This window comes from Perca fluviatilis, chromosome 6, assembly GCF_010015445.1.
Source record: "Perca fluviatilis chromosome 6, GENO_Pfluv_1.0, whole genome shotgun sequence".
NCBI lineage: Eukaryota > Metazoa > Chordata > Actinopteri > Perciformes > Percidae > Perca > Perca fluviatilis.
In genome coordinates, this window is record NC_053117.1 from 11122136 (window position 1) to 11140836 (window position 18701).

General features: G+C 39.5%; 1 long non-coding RNA gene across 1 annotated transcript; it reads right to left on the minus strand.

Moving 5' to 3' along the window:
- Nucleotides 1-417: 417 nt before the first annotated feature.
- On the minus strand, nucleotides 418-773 carry LOC120560099. Its single transcript, XR_005639424.1, has 2 exons — nucleotides 684-773; nucleotides 418-525 (listed from the first exon to the last, which is right to left on the minus strand). It is a non-coding gene; the product is annotated as an uncharacterized LOC120560099 (long non-coding RNA).
- Nucleotides 774-18701: the final 17928 nt, after the last annotated feature.

Here is an 18701-nt window from a genome sequence, read left to right on the forward strand (position 1 = left end):
GTGTCTGGTTGTTTGTGTGCAGGAATCTGTAGCGCCTGCCAGAGGGGAGGAGGCAGGACGATGGCAGCAGTGTAGAAGATGGCCAATAGCTCTTGTGGTAGGCCATGCTTCCGCAGTTGCCGTAGGAAGTACATCCTCTGCAGAGCCTTTTTAAGGATGTTGGACTCCCTCTTCAGGTCCTGGGAAATGATGGAGCCCAGAAACTTGAATGAGTCGACCTTTGACACTAGGCTGTTGGATGTTATTTGAGGGGAGCGCACTGGGGGTCCTCCACGTCTGTTGCAGTCAGCGGGGAAGTTTTTCTGAGAGATGCCCGCTAGAGTAGCAAAGAAGAAAAGTAAAGTTACAAGTCAAATTAAAACCCCTTATCAGCCAAGCTACACATAATACTGATGTGAACAATAAAATAACACATGCCTGTTATAACCCTGCAGATTGTCAGGTCCTGGAAGGCCTTTGTCTTTCTGCCCTGCAGGCTATACGGTTTTACAATGTCATTGGTTGAAAGGTTGTCAGAAAAAGTTGCTGTAAAAAAAATATAGAAATACAAATTACACATGTAGAACAAAGTGGAGAGCTTGTACAATCTCATTTTGTAAGAGAAGTCAGTTCAGTTATAATGATATTTTAATTTATGCAATTATATAGTGTTATCTTAGGGCAGGGTAGGGCCACTTAATTACCATTTTGTTCCTCCTCTCCTGTTGAACTCCTGCAGCTCGATGACTGTTGAGCAGGGCGACAGCAACACGTCTTCGACTGGAGCAGAGGGAGGTGACTGGGAGCTCCTTAAGAGCATGAGCAGCTCATCCATCTTTTCCTCCGCTGTGCCATGCGGGTAATGGAGGTCCTCATGGCTATGGAATAATTAATGGTTTTAGTTGTTATACATTATAACAGTCACGTGATATGCACCAGGATGAATTTCAGTAGTTCCATGGTAGGAAATTTAATTTAATTAATTTAAGAAATTAAATGCATGCATAAATGTTAACTTACGCTCTGTCCTGAAATGCTTTCTTGCTTGTGGAATGGATTCATCTGAAATAAAAGACCATACAATTTGTACTGATTGCAAAAAGAATATATGAAGTGTAAATAATGTAGTCTGTACTTAAGGTCTTACCATGATTATCTAAATAAACGATGGATGTATTTAGACAACCAAGGAGGTGTAATCATTATGTTATGCTAGGTTAGCCTGCAGTTTTGTGAACAGAGCTTCTGTTAATACATCCATGGCTTTATCTCTCATCCACGTTACAGGCTTTACAGCATACAGCCCTTGGATGTATCGTAAGATAAGTGTTTAAACCTAAACCCACATCGGCTCTTAGGGACATGTAAGATATTACGTTAACGTTAGCTAGCTACCTAGCTAGTTAACTAACTCCATTGTTTAGCTTGATAGCCCCATAAGTTTTGGGAAACGCTAATGATGTTAAATCCATGTAACGGGCTTTACAGCATCCATCCCTCAGATGTATCCTAAGATAATACCATGGATGTATTAATAGAACACATGGTGAATTACAGCCTCCAATTTGGACGTGCATTCAGTGAGTCCGACTGAGTTCAGCTCGACTCGCTGTATAATGCTGGCATCCATGTCGGAGCTTTCTTTAAGTTGCTTACCAAAATCTCTCACCTTGTTGTCCAGGTTCCTTAAGGTGGTTAAAACATCACCGAGGGAAGGTTCAGTCTCTGTGGCCAACTTTGATGTATCCTCCATACTAGGGCTAGCAGCTTAGCTAGCTGTGGAAAGCTAACTTGTTTCCCGCGTTAGCATACGGGCTAGCAGTCTTTCTTGGTATCTTCGTCCTACCTTGCGTTATAACACCGTCGGTGAAGTGTAGTCAGCATAGGTTTTAGTCAATGGCAGTATTTCAGTTCAAATTTGGGACCAAGCGAACGGATCTTTTGTCTGTCCTGTTAGCCAGGTGTGTGTACCGGTGTTGTAAACGGAAGTCAGGACAGGACTTGAATCGGTCACCTGAGAGCAGAGGCACTGTCTTCCTCTACTGGCGTGGGGGTGTAACAGTAGGATTTGTACACTGGACTGAGACACTTGTTAGAAATTAAAGAAGTGAATTTTCTTAGTTTTGAAAATCGTTCTATTGATAGATTCTTGTTTTAAGTATTTTCACCTAATACAGTTAAAAAAACGAAATCAAGCACAAAAGTATTGTTTTTAACAAAATTGTTATCAGCCTAAAAATAATTATATTCTCTTGCTATGTTGTTTATCTTACTTCGATTTTATAAGACCAATCATTTTTGCGTGAATCTAAATCAAGTGACTGCTAGGCTACTTCAAAAACTTAAATGGAGCTGGTAAAAATAAACATTTTCAAAACCGCACTCAGAACAACCAAAAACAACCAAACGGGAACGGTGCATTTATTTTTAATGCATTATTTAGCTGGTGCATTTCTTTTGCTACCGTCTCCATTGCTACTGCTACTTCCACAGCCTTTTGAAAAGTGAGTGCAGTCTCGGTCAGCAATCTTTTCTGTATCGCCTCCGTATTGAGTCCACACACAAGTCTGTCTGTCAGTGCATCCTGCAAATGCGTGCCAAAGTCGCAGTGTTCTGCTAACTGTTTAATTACTGCAATGTATTGGCTCACTGATTCTCCCTCTTGTTGGTTTCGTTTATGGAAGCGAAATCTCTCGGCATAACAATCGGTGTCGGAGAAAAATGCGACTGCAAAACACTCACTATATCATTGTATGACTTAAGCCCTGGCTTGTCAGGAGCTACGAGGCTACGCAATAGTCCGTAGGTAGCAGCGCCCATTACACTGAGAAGAATCTCATTTGCTGTTACAAAATGTTCAAACCTTTCCACATAGGTCGCCCACTGCTCCGCTGACTCTTCGAAAGCAGAGATCTGCCCGATGTATCCGTGTCGTGCCATTTCCTTCCATTAGCAGTAGTTCACCGTTTTGTTGAGCTCACTAGCCTCTGTTAGCCACACTTCCGACTGCGCCACAAACGCCTTTTTCTTCCCCACACACAGTCAATACCGTGGCAGAAAAACGGCAAAAGTCGTCCTCGTCGCCAATAATGTTATGTCGTGGGTTCACTTCAGATAACCTTATTAGTAGAGACAATCAGAATCAGAATCAGAAAGGGTTTTATTGCCAAGTACGTTTGTTAACACATACAAGGAATTTGTTTTGGTGTTGTTGGTGCACATCACACATTCTCTAAATGGAATATTAAACAATATAAGTATAGGTATAAACAATATAAGTATAAGTATATGTACACATTATGTTTTAAATTAAATTAAAAATAAATATAATAAATATAATAAATAAAGAGCAAAGAGCATTACAGCAGAGAGAGAACAGTGAAGAGCCAGGTGGAGAGTCAGGGTGGTTTCCGGGCCTTGTTAATAAGGCTAGTGGCGGAGGGGAAAAAGCTGTTCATGTGACATGAGGTTTTGGTCATGATGGCAGCATGATCAGCCTCCTGCCAGAGGGGAGTGGCTCAAAGAGTTTGTGTCCGGGGTGGGAGGGATCGGCCACAATCTTTCCAGCATGCTTCATAGTCCTGGTGGCGTATAGGTCCTGGAGCGGCAGATTGAAATCCAATCACCTTCTCTGCAGACCGAATGACACGCTGCAGTCTGCCCTTGTCCTTGGCAGTGGCAGCAGCGTACCAGATGGAGGATGTGAGGATGGACTCAATGATGGCTGTGTAGAAGTGCACCATCATTGTCTTTGGCAGGTTGAATTTCTTCAGCTGCCGCAGGAAGTACATCCTCTGTTGTGCTTTCTTGACACTTGAGGTCTTGGGAGATGGTAGTTCCCAGGAAGCGGAAAGACTCCACAGTGTCAATTGTGGAGCCACAGAGGGTGATGGGGGCAGGTGGGGCTGGGTTCTTCCTGAAGTCCACAACCATCTCCACTGTCTTTAGAGCATTGAGATCTAGATTGTTTTTGTTGCACCACTTCACCAGGTGGTCAGCCTCCGACCTGTAAGCGGACTCGTCTCCATCAGAGATGAGTCCGATGAGGGAGGTGTCGTCCGCGAACTTCAGAAGCTTGACGGACTTGACTGGAGGTGCAGCTGTTGGTGTACAGGGAGAAGAGCAGAGGCGAAAGAACACAGCCCTGAGGGGATCCTGTGCTGATGGTCTGTGAGTTGGAGACGTGTTTCCCCAGCTTGACATGCTGCTTCCTGTCAGACAGGAAGTCAGTGATCCACCTACAGGTGGAGTCAGGCACACCAAGCTGGGAGAGCTTCTCCTGGAGCAGAGCCGGGATGATGGTGTTGAAGGCAGAGCTGAAGTCCAAAAACAAGATCCTGGCGTAGGTCCCTGCAGAGTCCAGGTGCCGGAGGATGTAGTGAAGGGCCAGGTTGACTGCATCGTCTACAGACCTGTTGGCTCTGTAGGCAAACTGCAGGGGGTCCAGGAGGGGGTCGGTGATGGCTTTAAGGTGTGAAAGCACAAAGCGCTCAAAGGACTTCATAACCACAGAGGTCAGGGCGACGGGTCTGAAGTCATTAAGTCCTGTGGTCCTTGGCTTCTTGGGGACAGGGATAATGGTTGAGGACTTGAAACAGGCTGGCAAGTGACATGTCTCCAGTGAGGTGTTAAAAATGTCTGTGAACACTGGAGACAGCTGATCAGCGCAGTGCTTCAAGCTTGATGGGGAGACAGCATCCGGTCCAGCAGCTTTCCTGGGATTCTGTCTCCTAAAGAGTCTGTTGACGTCCCTCTCGTGGATGGAGAGAGTTGTCACTGAGGTGGGTAGGACCCTGCTGAGGTGAGGGAGGTGGAGGTGATGCACAGTGGCTGTAGCTGTAGGGAGGTGTCGTGGGGGATGGTGTCAGGACTGTCCTTTTGTCTTTCAAATCGACAGTAGAACTCGTTCGGGTCGTTGGCTAGGTGTCGGTCATTGAGGGAGTGGGGGGTTTTAGGCTTATAGTTGGTGATCTGCCTAAATCCTGTCGCAGAGTCGTTAGCTGAGAACTGGTTTTGGAATTTCTCAGAGTACCGTTGTTTAGCCTCCTTCACTGCTTTGCTAAACTTTTACTTCGACTCTTTAAATCTGTCTTTGTCCCCACTCCTGAACGCGTCTTCCTTAGCCAGCCTTAACCTTCTGAGTTTGGCTGTGAACCAGGGTTTGTCATTGTTGTAACTCACCCTGGTGCTTGATGGAACACAGCAGTCCTCACAGAAGCTGATGTATGACATCACAGCCTCTGTGTACTCATCCAGACTGTTGGTAGCAGTCCTGAACACATCCCAGTCAGTAGAATCCAAACACGACTGGAGATCCTCCACAGCCTTACTGGTCCACTTCCTTTATGTCCTGTTGATGTAGAAACCGATTCCTCCACCTTTAGTTTTGCCGGAGAGGTCCAAGTCTCTGTCCGCTCTGTAGAGTTGGAAGCCTGCCAGCAGCAGCGCAGAGTCCGGTATTAATCCACAGAGCCACGTCTCCAAGAAGCACAAAACAGCAGATGAAGAAAAGTCCCTGTTTCTAACCAACAGCAGTTGTAATTCCTCCAGTTTGTTGGGCAGTGAGCGCACGTTAGAGAGGAATATTCCCGGTAACGGTGTGCGTAATCCTCGCTGGTGGAGACGCACAAGCACACCGGCCCGTTTCCCTCTCCTCCGGCATTTTGCTGCATGAGCAAAGGTGAGCGCACCTTTGACCAGAATGTCCAAAATTTCCAGTGAAGGGAGAAGAAAAGTTAAAACACAAAACAGAGCGCACCAACACACCGTGTCACCATTCTGCGGCACCATCTTTGATAACACAGACACGTTTGTTTTTAGTGGAAAACTACTCACTTGCTTTACTAACGTACTTGTTCACTTAGTACATCCAGATAATCAAAGTAACAGCGGCGGCACAGCACCAACTAGTGGAACGGGGTACTCAATACTCAATGTCACATATATCACAACCTCGACCAGCTAAAAAATAGAAACCATGTATCTGTCAGTAATCATAACAATATAAAGAATAATTACAATGTATATAACACTTACAGGGCCCAAAAAACAGGTATTTGTATGTTTAAAAAAGGAATTTGAAGCACATACTGCTCAAAATGCCTCTGTACTTTAAAAGTAAAATTTTGAATGCATGACTTTTACTTGTACTGGAATATTTATAAATTGAGGTATTCCTACTTTTACTTAAGTAGTTTTTCTCTATGCTATGGCTCTATGCTGTGATGCAGAGATGGGGAAATAACACCACATAACTGCATTGTTAGGATATTAGGTTTGTTCATTTTATGCAACTTAATACTTTTATTCTTCTGCATTTAGCTGAAAGCTGTAGTTACCGTTACTGCACACGATTTTGCTTAAAGCAGCTGTCAGACTCAGCTCCACCTGCATCAGCTACAAGATTAAAATGCTGCTGTTCATGTATCAATAAATTACCTCTAAGTTACTGCCCTGAAAGTGAATTGGTACTTTTTAACTTTTGATACTGACTGCTTATACTTAAAATTTTAAATAGAATACATATTTAAATTGTGATGGCAGGAACCAATGAATTAACTAACAAAAACATTTTCTTATATCTTATCCTATAAACTATTTTCTTATTTTCCTGGCAGTGGTTATCGATTTATTTTCATGAATAAGAATTCATCATTACAACAGTCTGCAAGTATAGGAAATATCCTATAGTTCATATTTAATTCAGATTTTGTGGATGAGGAAATATAAGGAACTGTTTAATTGAAATCAGGGATCTAATTGTATTTATCAATTAACAAAAAAAATTATAAATTAAGCTTTAGTGGATATTTTGATATTTGTATGAGACCCCGAGTATATGTGATCAGATCAGCTATCAGAATGACCCCTCTGATGAAATCTACTAATACATGTTTAGGCAACTGATTACTTAGTTTGAATAACCCTTATTTGTAATGGCCTGGAGAAGCTAATTTGACATTTTCAAATAAACAAGTATTCAGGACACAGCCACACATTCCCATTCCTGTGTGAATTTGTTCAATACAGACTGCATTTATGATAGGCCTGTTGAGTATTTATTCATGAATGTACTCATTTCATTATAATTAATACAAAATATGAAAAGTATAAGTAGCATCATTAAAAAAAAAATTTAAATGCTATTTACTCCTGGTAGTCATTTAATAATTTGTGTTAGGCATAAAGGCCTATAGAAAGGATTATTTATATAAAATGATTAATCTTTCACTTTCACTGAGTAAAAAATAACAAACATCTTTATTAAACTGTATTAACAATTTAAAATAAATCTGATGAAGGCATAAAAATACTTGTAATAATCCACAAAGATCTTCTTATTGTATTTGATTTTTTCACCCATGGAGGTTAAAAACACTAGGCCTAATGTTAAAATAATATCTGGGCAAAATAATTTGAACAAGGCTTGGTCTTTTAAAATTCGTTAAAAATAATTTAATCGGACACATTGACACCAAAATTCCCTGCTGAGGAAGCTGAATAGGAATTCTTTTTTTGCCCTTTTATTGTTTTATTCACTGCGTTAATCCTGTCAAGTGCATTAGTTTGGCCTGTCTCAAGCTAAATGAAGCTCTGGTTGATTTAAACTGGTTTGGTCAGTGCTCAGCTCCTTCCAACATGTGTGGTCCAGTAGCTTCTGAGTTTAACCCTTTCATTGGTGGCACGGCTCTGAAAGGAAGGTTGTTATTTCACTGTCATTCACATACAGAAACTATACCAATCAGTTTAATTAAATCTTTAAATCATTGAAAAGTGAAAAATGAAAATGAAAACCAGATATCCATAATATTATTTTAAATATCTAGAAAGTATGAAGAGCTATTTAACACTGACATTGCTTTAGTTTATCACTCCGCTGAGAAATATAGTCTCTAGGCCAGAAATCCTCAACAGGGACCAACTGGGACCCTTAGGGGGTCCTCAGAGTTACTGCAGGGGGGCAACCATGATTTTATAAAATGTGATTTATAAAATCATGCCAACAATTGTTATTTTAATTAGTATTAGTATTAGTATTCTATGCACTAAAAAAGTATAAAAAGTATGTGGAAAGGCTTTAGGCAGCCCACACATTATTGTAGGCCCAGTTTAATATGCAACTTAATTTTATACAATATATGTAGTAGGGGGTCCCTTATCTGTCTCTCTCAGTTAAGGGGGCCTTGGCTTAAAAAATGTTGAAGACCCCTGCCCTAGGCGGTACAGAGATAGGCCATTTTGGCATGTTGCTGTGGTTACGAGATGCTATGCGTCTGTAATTGAGTTGGAATGTAGACAACACGGACTGATATGTTCTTGATAGTTAGGTTATTACTGCAAACATGGGAATAACGGAAACTTTGAAATTATGACCTGCAATTAAGAAAAACCATTGAGCTGACCTCAACCAAAATAGAAATGAATTATTGTGTCCTATTACATAGTATTGTACAATCACAAAATGTTTCAGTACTATTTGTTATGAAACTTATTATGTAATAATCTACTGAATGCAAGTGTATTACTTAATTACCAAATGAAAGCTGAGAGGAAAAGTATATTCTTTAGTAGGCCTATTTTATTTATCAACATGGAAACCATCTTCTCTGTAAGTGACCCATTAAAGCTTTGTTGAGAAGCCTATTTGCCAGGAGGCTGGAGATGGAAACTGAACTGAAAGGTATTGTATCCGATGTCATGGATTTTCTACATATCCAATTTCACATGAATGCAGCACGGAACTCCAACATTAGGCCCCGCCCTCTGGAATGCCAAAAGGCCGAACCCTAGCCCTCTGCAGGAATACCATTCAGAAACATACGGCTGGGAGAGGAGCATGGAGGGAGGCAGGCATGACTATAACCTGCATGGCAGCAGAAAGCCTAGAAACCCATCCAATACTTCATCAACACCCATCATCAACACACATAAGGTATATCTCTTATATGGCCCATCACAGATTGGATGTATTTTACACACATGTAGTGGTAAAGAAATGGTCAATAAATTACAATCTACAGCAGGTGATTAACAACCCAATAAAAACATGTTTTAATAAATTAATAAATATAAATTAAAGATTCAGCCAAATGAAGTTGCTATGCACAGAACTTTGCCAGTCAGCATTGTCTTGTACATCACAAATTCATATGCAGACAGTTAGAAAGCAGACAGACTGTTTAGGCCTACAGCATTGTAGGCCTAAACAAATCTGAAACTAAATTAAACCAACTTGATCAGATTTTCAGAGTCATGTCAAAAACAAAATTCACAGATAATTGACAAAACATGCAATTAAGGAGAAATAAAAAGAAATACTTATTAACCAATCCATCAAGATTTTGAGACAAAGTTAGCAAACTTAGACACATCAAAATTGAAGAATGCTTCTAAATTTAGATCTACTCCTGAATATTGTGAATATTGGTTTTGTAAAAAGCATTTAATGGAAAATTATTATATTATGTACAGTAGAAAAGTAAATAGGACTCACTTTCCACTTCTCCAGAATCACACAGCTCATTCTGTGTGACTGTCTCAACCAGAGGAAGAATATCTGTTCTCACCTATGCAATGATCTTTGAATAAATCCTTCTGTCCGTGTCTAACAGTGTTGTTGTTAATTTGAGTCATTATGCAGTGAATTAAGTTACAGTAACTTAAAGAGGTGGACTATGATTTTAAACTAGGATCTTAATCACTACATTGTATTTTATGAATGAACTTTGCCTGTATGCTTGGTTAGTTTACTTCTACTGTGTTGGTTAGGCAAATTTGCATCCTAAACATTTATGTCAGATGCTGAATTTGTTCCAACAGAAAAACATGGGCACTGCTCGAACTACATTTCTCCTAGTCAAAATGATATGCTTACTAGTCGAAGATATGCAAAGATACATTTCTTAGGATAAATTGTATTTCAAGATACAAAATCTTTAAATCATTGAAAAGTGAAAAGTGAAAAATGGAAATCCATACCAGATATCCATAATGTTAATATCTAGAATACAGTTTGACTAGAACAAATGTAATAACGACTATCCACAATTGGCATTACGATTATTAAAAATGCAGTTTCAGATATCTTATCTTATCTTATATTAGAACTATAGAAACAATGAAATTACAGATATTCACAAACGTATTGTGGGTATCTGTTTTTCATTTTGGATATCTAAAATTATGAGAAGTAACAATTGAATTGTAGCTAAAATTAGCTAAAATTCCTAGTAAGAATTCTATTGCAGATATCTAGAATGTTCATTCTGGATAGGAAGCATGTCATTTGAGTGCGTTCCAATCACTAGTAGTTCCCTGCGAAATGGACTGCATTGTTAAGTAAGATTCCAAAGCATAGGGGGCAAACATGCTCAGTTCAAAGGGAACTGCGAAGTGTAGGGAACAACTGAACAATGGTTTATCACTTCGCCTGAAGCTCATAAGCAAGACTACCCATCAGTCATTGCGCTTTGCTAAAAACGACGTCTTTTAAATTAATCAAAACACATTTATACACAAGTTACAAACATTTCAATAGAATACTTAATATAATGGTATCAGTTTTCGTTTCAATATTACAGTTCGGTAGAGTAAAATTTCCACAGTAGTACCAACGTATCCAAGGTGTTTACGTTACCAGGGTAACGCATGAAGGAAGTGATATCTGCGTTAGTGATGTTGTAGGGTGTTCCAAATGGAGGAATTTTGTAGAGTAGAGTTCCCTTAACCAACATTCCCTGATCAGGGAGCAGGGAGTAGGTAGAACTGTTTATGTAATGGATTGAAGGCACCCATTGTGGATATCAGAAATGTTCTTTTTGACTAGGAAGAATTGTATTACGGATATCTACAATAAATATCCAGTCTAGCTATTAAATGTTAAAATGGCTTGCCGTGGCCGGGTTAGCTCAGGGGGTAGAGCAGGCGCACATATAAAGGAGGTTTATTCCTCGATGCAGAAGGTCCAGGGTTCGAGTCTGACCAATTTTCCTGCATGTCTTCCCCCTCTCTATATCTAACTGTCCTATCCAAAAAAAGGCAGAAATGCCCCAAAAATAAATAAATAAAATAAAATAAAAAATGGCTTGCCATAGAATTGCCACTCTGCTTACATGTTGACACACTTATTTAAAACATTGGTTGGGATAAGAGTAGGGAGTGGAGACATTGCAATTAAGCTGGAATAGCTTGTTACAATTTTTGTTTCAGTATTTTTTACCTTTGTCTTCTGAATAGTCTTAAATCAGAACATTTACTGTTTTGAAATACATCTTGACTGCATAAAGGGAATTCTCAGTAAGTAGTGTAGTAACCATCACAGGCTGATAAAAGGAATAAGAAACAACAAAGAATTTGATGTGTATATATATATATATATATATATATATATATATATATGTATACATATAGGTGTCCTTGAGTGCAGAGAAAGGCGCCTTTAAATAAAATGTATTATATATATATGTATATGAATATATATACATATATATATACACACACACACACACACATATATATATATATATATATATATATATATATATATATATATATATACTTTATTGATCCCACAAGGGAAATTACAATTTTTTCATTCTTTTGCTAGAACACAGATTACAAACATGTTCAGGACCTATACATACACACATACACAAATGGAGAGATGTGAAAGTGAGGGGGGGACAGGTGCCCTGACCAGTTGGGGGTTTGGTACCTTGCTCAAGGGCAAATTGGCAGTCTCCAGGAGGTGAACTGGCACCGCTCCAGCTACCAGCCACGCTCTGTACGTCTCTAGCCGGCGACCTTCCGGTTCCCAACCCTACAGACTGCATCACTGCCAGTCCTTACTCACTTACTCCAGTAAGGCACACAACTGGTCAGAGTTTGGTGGTTTGAGTGACAAAAAGAGGCTGAAATAGTTAGCCAATTCTGAAGTGGAGGCAGACAATAAATTGTGTATATCCCGTACCCAGTTAAGGTAATAGGGTGAGGCTGAGAATTATATGCAGATTCTCATGCAGATTTTCAAATGAAAACTGCCAGTGGAGCATTCAAAAATGACCCCCCATCCCCCCAACACCACCACCTACCCCTACCAAGCGCACACACACTCTCTCTCTGTTCTGGCGCCATGCTGCCCAGAGTAACTTGAGTCGCTAATCGCTCACTCAAGTTACCACTCCCTCATCCTGACATCTGGCTTCTCTATGGCTGCTGACCCCTGGAGGTCACAGTTCAGATGGAGTGGGAGGAGGGAGGGAGGAGGTAAAAGCTACGAGTTTCCCTTAAAGTGCCAGTGAGAGGCTTCTTTAAAGAGAAAGACAGAAGATGGTACTGTTAATGATAAATATATTTATCTATCTATAAAAGCGAGTATGTGTATGTCCATTGTCTTTTAAATATCTAGAAAACTTTCATCTGATCTACACGTGGCGGGTGTATTGCTGGGTATCCAATAAACTTAGCGTTTGGGATTTGGAGCAGCAACATTGAATATTTAAAGCTGTAAAAAAAACATGATGGCACAATAAATGTTGAGGAAAAGAAAAAAAAACGAGTTGTGTGTAACTGCGGGGACGGGGATTCAAAGCTTTAAGGCTTTTAGTCAGGCATGTCTTCCACAGCGGGCTACCGGTGATTAATAGCCTACGCCAATGTGAAAATGAATAACTGTGCGGCCTAGCCTGATCGCAGCAATCGTTTCAGTGTCTCCTCTATTTCTACCAAGAGCCGCGAGAGAATGTATTAAGCTAGGCAGGTAATCACATACAGGAAGGCCGAATACTTTACAAAATAAAACACATTTCAAAATAAAACACCCAGGTTTATGGTGATTTTGGCTGTCTGGACTTCTCAGCTATGTCTCAGCGAGAGTGAGACACACACACACACACACACACACACACGTTGAAGTGTCGTTGGGCAAGACACTGAACCCCGTATTGCTCCCGATGCTGCACCTTCGGTGTGTGAATGTTTATCTGATGAGCAGGTGGCATCTTGTACGGCAGCCTCGGCCACAGTGTATGAATGTGTGTGAATGGTGAATGGTTCCTGTACTATGTAAAAGCGCTTTGAGTAGTTGTTAAAGGTCCCGTGGCATGAAAATTTCACTTTATGAGGTTTTTTAACATTAATATGCTATGGTATATATGGTACCCCATGGTACCCCAGTGGCTAGAAATGGCGATAGGTGTAAACCGAGCCCTGGGTATCTTGCTCTGCCTTTGAGAAAATGAAAGCTCAGATGGGCCGATCTGGAATCTCCTCCTTATGAGATCATAAGGAGCAAGGTTACCTCCCCTTTCGCTGCTTTGCCCGCCCAGCGAATTAACCTCCACCTTGCCCCCCCCCCCCCTCTCTCCTCCTAAATAGCTACAGACACAGAAATGGCACATACTAAGGAAAGCTCATTGTGGGACTGGCTCTAGTGGCTGTAATGCTGCACCAAGGCTGAATTTCGGGAAAGAGACTTTAGATACAGTATTAGGGGACCACTAAGATCTATATAAAAGCATCCAAAAAGAACAATGTCATGGGACCTTTAAGACTAGAAAAGCGTTACAGTCATGTGAAAAAATTAGGATACCCATGCTAAAGTTGACTAAAAAGAGGAATAAAAAAATCATCTTTTGCAAATTGATCTTAATGCCTTAATAAAAAAAAGGTGGAAAAATCCAATCTTTAAGGACACCAATTTTCTTTGTGAATGACTAATGTATCGTAAATAAATAAATGTTCTTCCTTAAAATACAGGGGGCATAAGTAAGTACACCCCTAGGTTAAATTCCCATAGAGGCAGGCAGATTTTTTTATTTTAAAGGCCAGTTATTTCATGGATCCAGGATACTATGCATCCTGATAAAGTTCCCTTGGCCTTTGGAATTAAAATAGCCCCACATCATCACATATCCTTCACCATACCTAGAGATTTGCATGGGGTACTTTCCATAAAATCATCTCTCAATGCAAATCCAACCAGCTATTAGGCTAACTGAAATAAAACCATGCCAATCTCTAGGTATGGTGAAGGGTATGTGATGATGTGGGGCTATTTTAACGTACTTACTTATGCCCCCTGTATTTTAAGGAAGAACATTTATTTATTTACGATACATTATTCATTCACAAACAAAATTGGTGTCCTTAAAGGTTGGATTTTTCCTCTTTTTTTTTAATAAGGCATTAAGATCAATTTCCAAAAGACGATTTTTTATTCATCTTTTTAGTCAACTTTTGCATGGGTGTCCTAATTTTTCATTACAGTCCATTCATAACAGCAGCAGCATACAACTCAACCATTTAGTACTGGCTTATTTTGAACTTTGACTTCAGAGGAAAACATTGTACTACCACATTTACCTGACAGAGAAATGTTACTCGTTACATTGCAGATACAGATTTTACTCACAAAATATGACAATGAAATAAATACAAAACGTATTAATTTTCAAGTCTTTGAAGTTTCAAGTTTCAGGTCTCTGTTTTTTTTTTCTCAACATTTATTATGCGATCGCTTAGTTTTATTCACAGTTTATTAATATTAAACGCTGAGATGTAGGATCATTGCCCTATAGACTTATCTAAACAGGCTGCGGCTCCGCTACCTGCTCACTACTGGTCTCTGGCTCCAAAATTACAAGATGGCAGCGCCCGTATCCGGGATATTTTGGCTTCACTTTTGCTCGTCTATATATAGGCTATGGTCGGAGACGTCAGTAAAAAGAATCCATTTGATTGGCAATTCAGCTTAAGCAGAGAAGTGCACATGAATAAAACAGTAGTGAGAAGCAAGCAAATGACTGTGAGATGACAAAAACAGAAGGCTCTTCTCGTTTTTTATTTTCTCATTTAAAAACAAAACATGTTTTAAAATGAAAATGCAGACAGTTGCTGTGTTACTGCATTTGGATTGTAAGTTGACCACCCTGTTTAATAAAATATAGAACAAAAGAAAAACATGTTTTATTGGCAATATCTTGGAAAAGTAGCCTACCACAATCCTAAGCATAACAGTGACATCGTTGGTTGCTGGAGCTCACTGTTACCATGGAAATCTTTACCACAACGCAAACCCGCTAACGACTAGCTGCTACCACTGAAGTCTGTGATCGCTTATGTAAACAGTCTTTTTCCCTTCGCCTGTTTTTTGCAGTTTTGCAGTTCAATATTTTATTTAACGAATAAAATGTTACATGTGCACGATTCATCTCGTAGCTGTTGGATTGGTTAGACCTTAAACTCTTTTTATAGGCATTTCATTAAACGTCAATGGAGCAATTTAATGGGGGAAATCAGTTCTGGAACAAGAAACATTCAAAAAGTGGCTGTCACTGTTGAGATCTTTTCATCACACAAGCCACCCTGAACATCATAATGGTTATTTCAAGCATGTGCTCCATCATCGTGCAGGAACTATAAGCCCTTATCTCCACAGCTAGACCTGCAGAGGCCTGTCTGGGCAAAGGAAGGGTACTTCTCTGGGAGTAAAAATATTCTGCCATGCTGTTCAAAAATATTTTAGCTATTCCTGAACACTCTGATCCTCTCACACATCAAACTGTCCAATTAGTTTCCGTGACAGCTATTTTAATTGGAGTGCTAAGAGCTGCATGTAAAGATTATATGCTGTAGGTTAATAGTCCCTGGTTGTTCTAAATAAATGTCTAAGTCTAAAAATTTCCAAAAAAGTCTAAAAGATGTAATAAAAATTCTGGCTGATGAACAGAGTGGTGTGCAGTTGCATCAGTAAAAGGGGAGTTAAAATGCTGTTACCCATGCTGACTTGGTTCTGTGATCTGTTGCACAATTTTCAGTAAAGATTAACCTACTGCAGACTGCACTGACAAACAAGTTTGGACTCTAGCCATGCATGACATAGCTTGCAATCACAGCAAAATGTAGCACATCTTCTGCATGTCCTTCAATACTAAACATGTTATGTTGCTAAGGTTTGTGTAAAGTAACTTAAGTTAATTTAATGTAAAGCATGCAGCAAAAATAATATTCTTGTTGTTGATGAAGGTTCAGTGCATTATAGTGTCACACAGTGCAGAAAAATGTCTAGAAATTTAGACATTTTTCTAGGGAAATATCAACCGGTCAGTAGGCAAACAATTAGGCCTATGTAATTTAGAAAAAACACAATCACAAACAGCAGTGACACTGAGCTATTTCTAAATAATATAGTGGATTGGGCAGGTTTTGATATTTCATCATGTAAAAATTAAAGGAATTAAAACTCCAGGAGAATAGCATGGCTATTTTCTCCCAAAGGTTTTATTGCACTTGCTTAGGCTACAGTATCGAGTACAAGTTTCCACCACGGCCTCTCTGATGTGCTATCCGCTGACTTCACTCTGTGTGTGAATGTGGAGGAGCTCAGCCCCGACACAAAGCAGGGGAGAAGTTGTAGCGTCATGAAAAATACTAGCTTTAGCTACGGGGCCCGTTTAATAACGGGTTTTGGTACCCATCCCTAAATAACATAATTTTCCTTATTCATCGCATTTCAGGCAGTATTTTGCGATACACTGGTAAGAGCAAATTACTGAATTGTAAAATTGTATTTTGCGTTTTCTTTTTCAGGGTGCAAATGTTCCACCTAAACAAGTTCCTTCCCCAGACCATTTAGAGGTTAGCGCCATCCAAGACGATTGGGATTGGTTTAAAGAAGTGGAAACAACCCCTGCCCTTTTTTTCTTATATCCAGGAGTATATGTGTGTAGGGGCCAGACCATCCTCTACAGCGCTGTGGAGATAGGTCTGACAATGCAAGACTAATGTCCCATTAATGCATGTTTCTAAAACTTAGTTTCTTTCTCGCGGTCCTTTCTCCTCTTGAACATTTCCTTGGACTATGGTGGAACCTGGATCATGTTTGAAGCTACTGCCATGGTCCTGCTCGACGCCCTGCTACACCCTGCATTGCTACTACTATTATTAGTCATAGTTCTATTATCTTTACTGTTACTATATTTTGCCACTGATCATCATGTCATTCCATTGTACCCACTGCTATAATTATGAGTCATATTTCTGTAACTCTCTCTCTCTCGCTCTCTCTGTTCCGCTCTCTTTCTGTCTCCCAACCAGTCACATCAGATGGCCACCCACCAAGAGCCAGGTTTCCGTCTGAAACCTCGGAGTTTGCCAGTGTCGTATACGACACCAGCAACATCACTTTATATGATATTCAATATCTCCAGATTAATACAGTGCAGAGACTTACTATGTTTTTTGTTTAGAAACTTGTTTAGAAATGTGCAGTTTCAACAAGGTCCTCCATGCAATTGTAGGCCGTCCAGAAGCTTATAAATCCATCATGGAATTACAGTATCTTTGTAAAATAAATAAATAATTATGAATCCAAAAATCAAGTCAACCCTAATCTACCCTAACCCTAATCTCCAAGATCTCCCCATCGCTTCAAGCTAACGTCTTTCTGATTTTAGCATTATTGCTAACACCAGGATCATTCCAAAGAATGCTTCAGTGTGCGTGTGGTCTAGACCTATACTCCATTTGTAAAGTGCCCTGAGATAACTTCTGTTATGATTTGACACTATAAATATAATTTAATTAATTATTAGTGTGTCATCAGGCCATCACAATTTTTCTTTTCTTCTTAACACAATAAATTACTTCGTCTAGTCAATGCGTGGTCTCACAGCATGTATCTACACATCACATCTCAATATTCTTGGACAATTATGTACAATAATTGGTGCAATAATTGATCAACTACATGTGCAAAGGTGTTATTTATTCACTGCTGCTACTTAGATTCACACTGTACATGTTTATACTGTATTTATGTTGACACTGCACTACAATAGAATTTGTACAATCCATTTGAAACTATCTTTTTAACCTAATCTTACTTGTAACCTAATCTCACTTACTTCTACTTAACGTTTTTTTTTCTTACTGTAGCTATGTTACTTTATATACTTATTGACTTTACTTGCTCTTATTTTACCTTGAATTTGACTGTGAGCAACTGCAACAAAATCATTTTCCTAAGGGGATCAATAAAGTATTCTGATTCTGATTCTGATTGTATTCATATATCCCAATATCACAGATCTCAAACTTGCCTCAGGGGGCTTTATGTTCTGTACAGCATACGACAACCTCTGTCCTTAGACTCTCGATATGGGTAAGGAAAAACTCCTGCAAAAAAACTCTTTAACGGGGAAAAAATGGAAGAAACCTCAGTAGGAGCAACAGAGAAGGGATCCTTCTCACAGGATGAGACACATGCAATATGTGTGTACAACATGATACAATTACAGTATGGACAATCAGGATGACAAAATTATAGATAGATTGTAAACATATATCAAGAATGGAATTGGGAGCTATCTGATATGCTCTAATTCCCTCTTAACTCTTTGTCTGCCTCCCTGCCTGTACCCGGAGCTGTTTGTCACATTTCCAAGTATCTTTGATGAAGTTTAACCTTTTTAAACCATAAGAGTTATACAATTAAAATTGTATAAACGTTTTCCACATTGTGTAAACATTTCACATGCAGTGTATTCTCTTGTCACAACACATTACTGAAGCAACTATACTACAACCAGTTCAGCATAAAGAGTCCCAAAAAACCCTGCACCATAGCAAAGACAAATTTTTTTTGAGAATTATTATTTTACACCATCAACAAATTAAGTATTTCCAGAGAATCCTGCCTGTAAAGCTGCCTATGCAGATGTGGC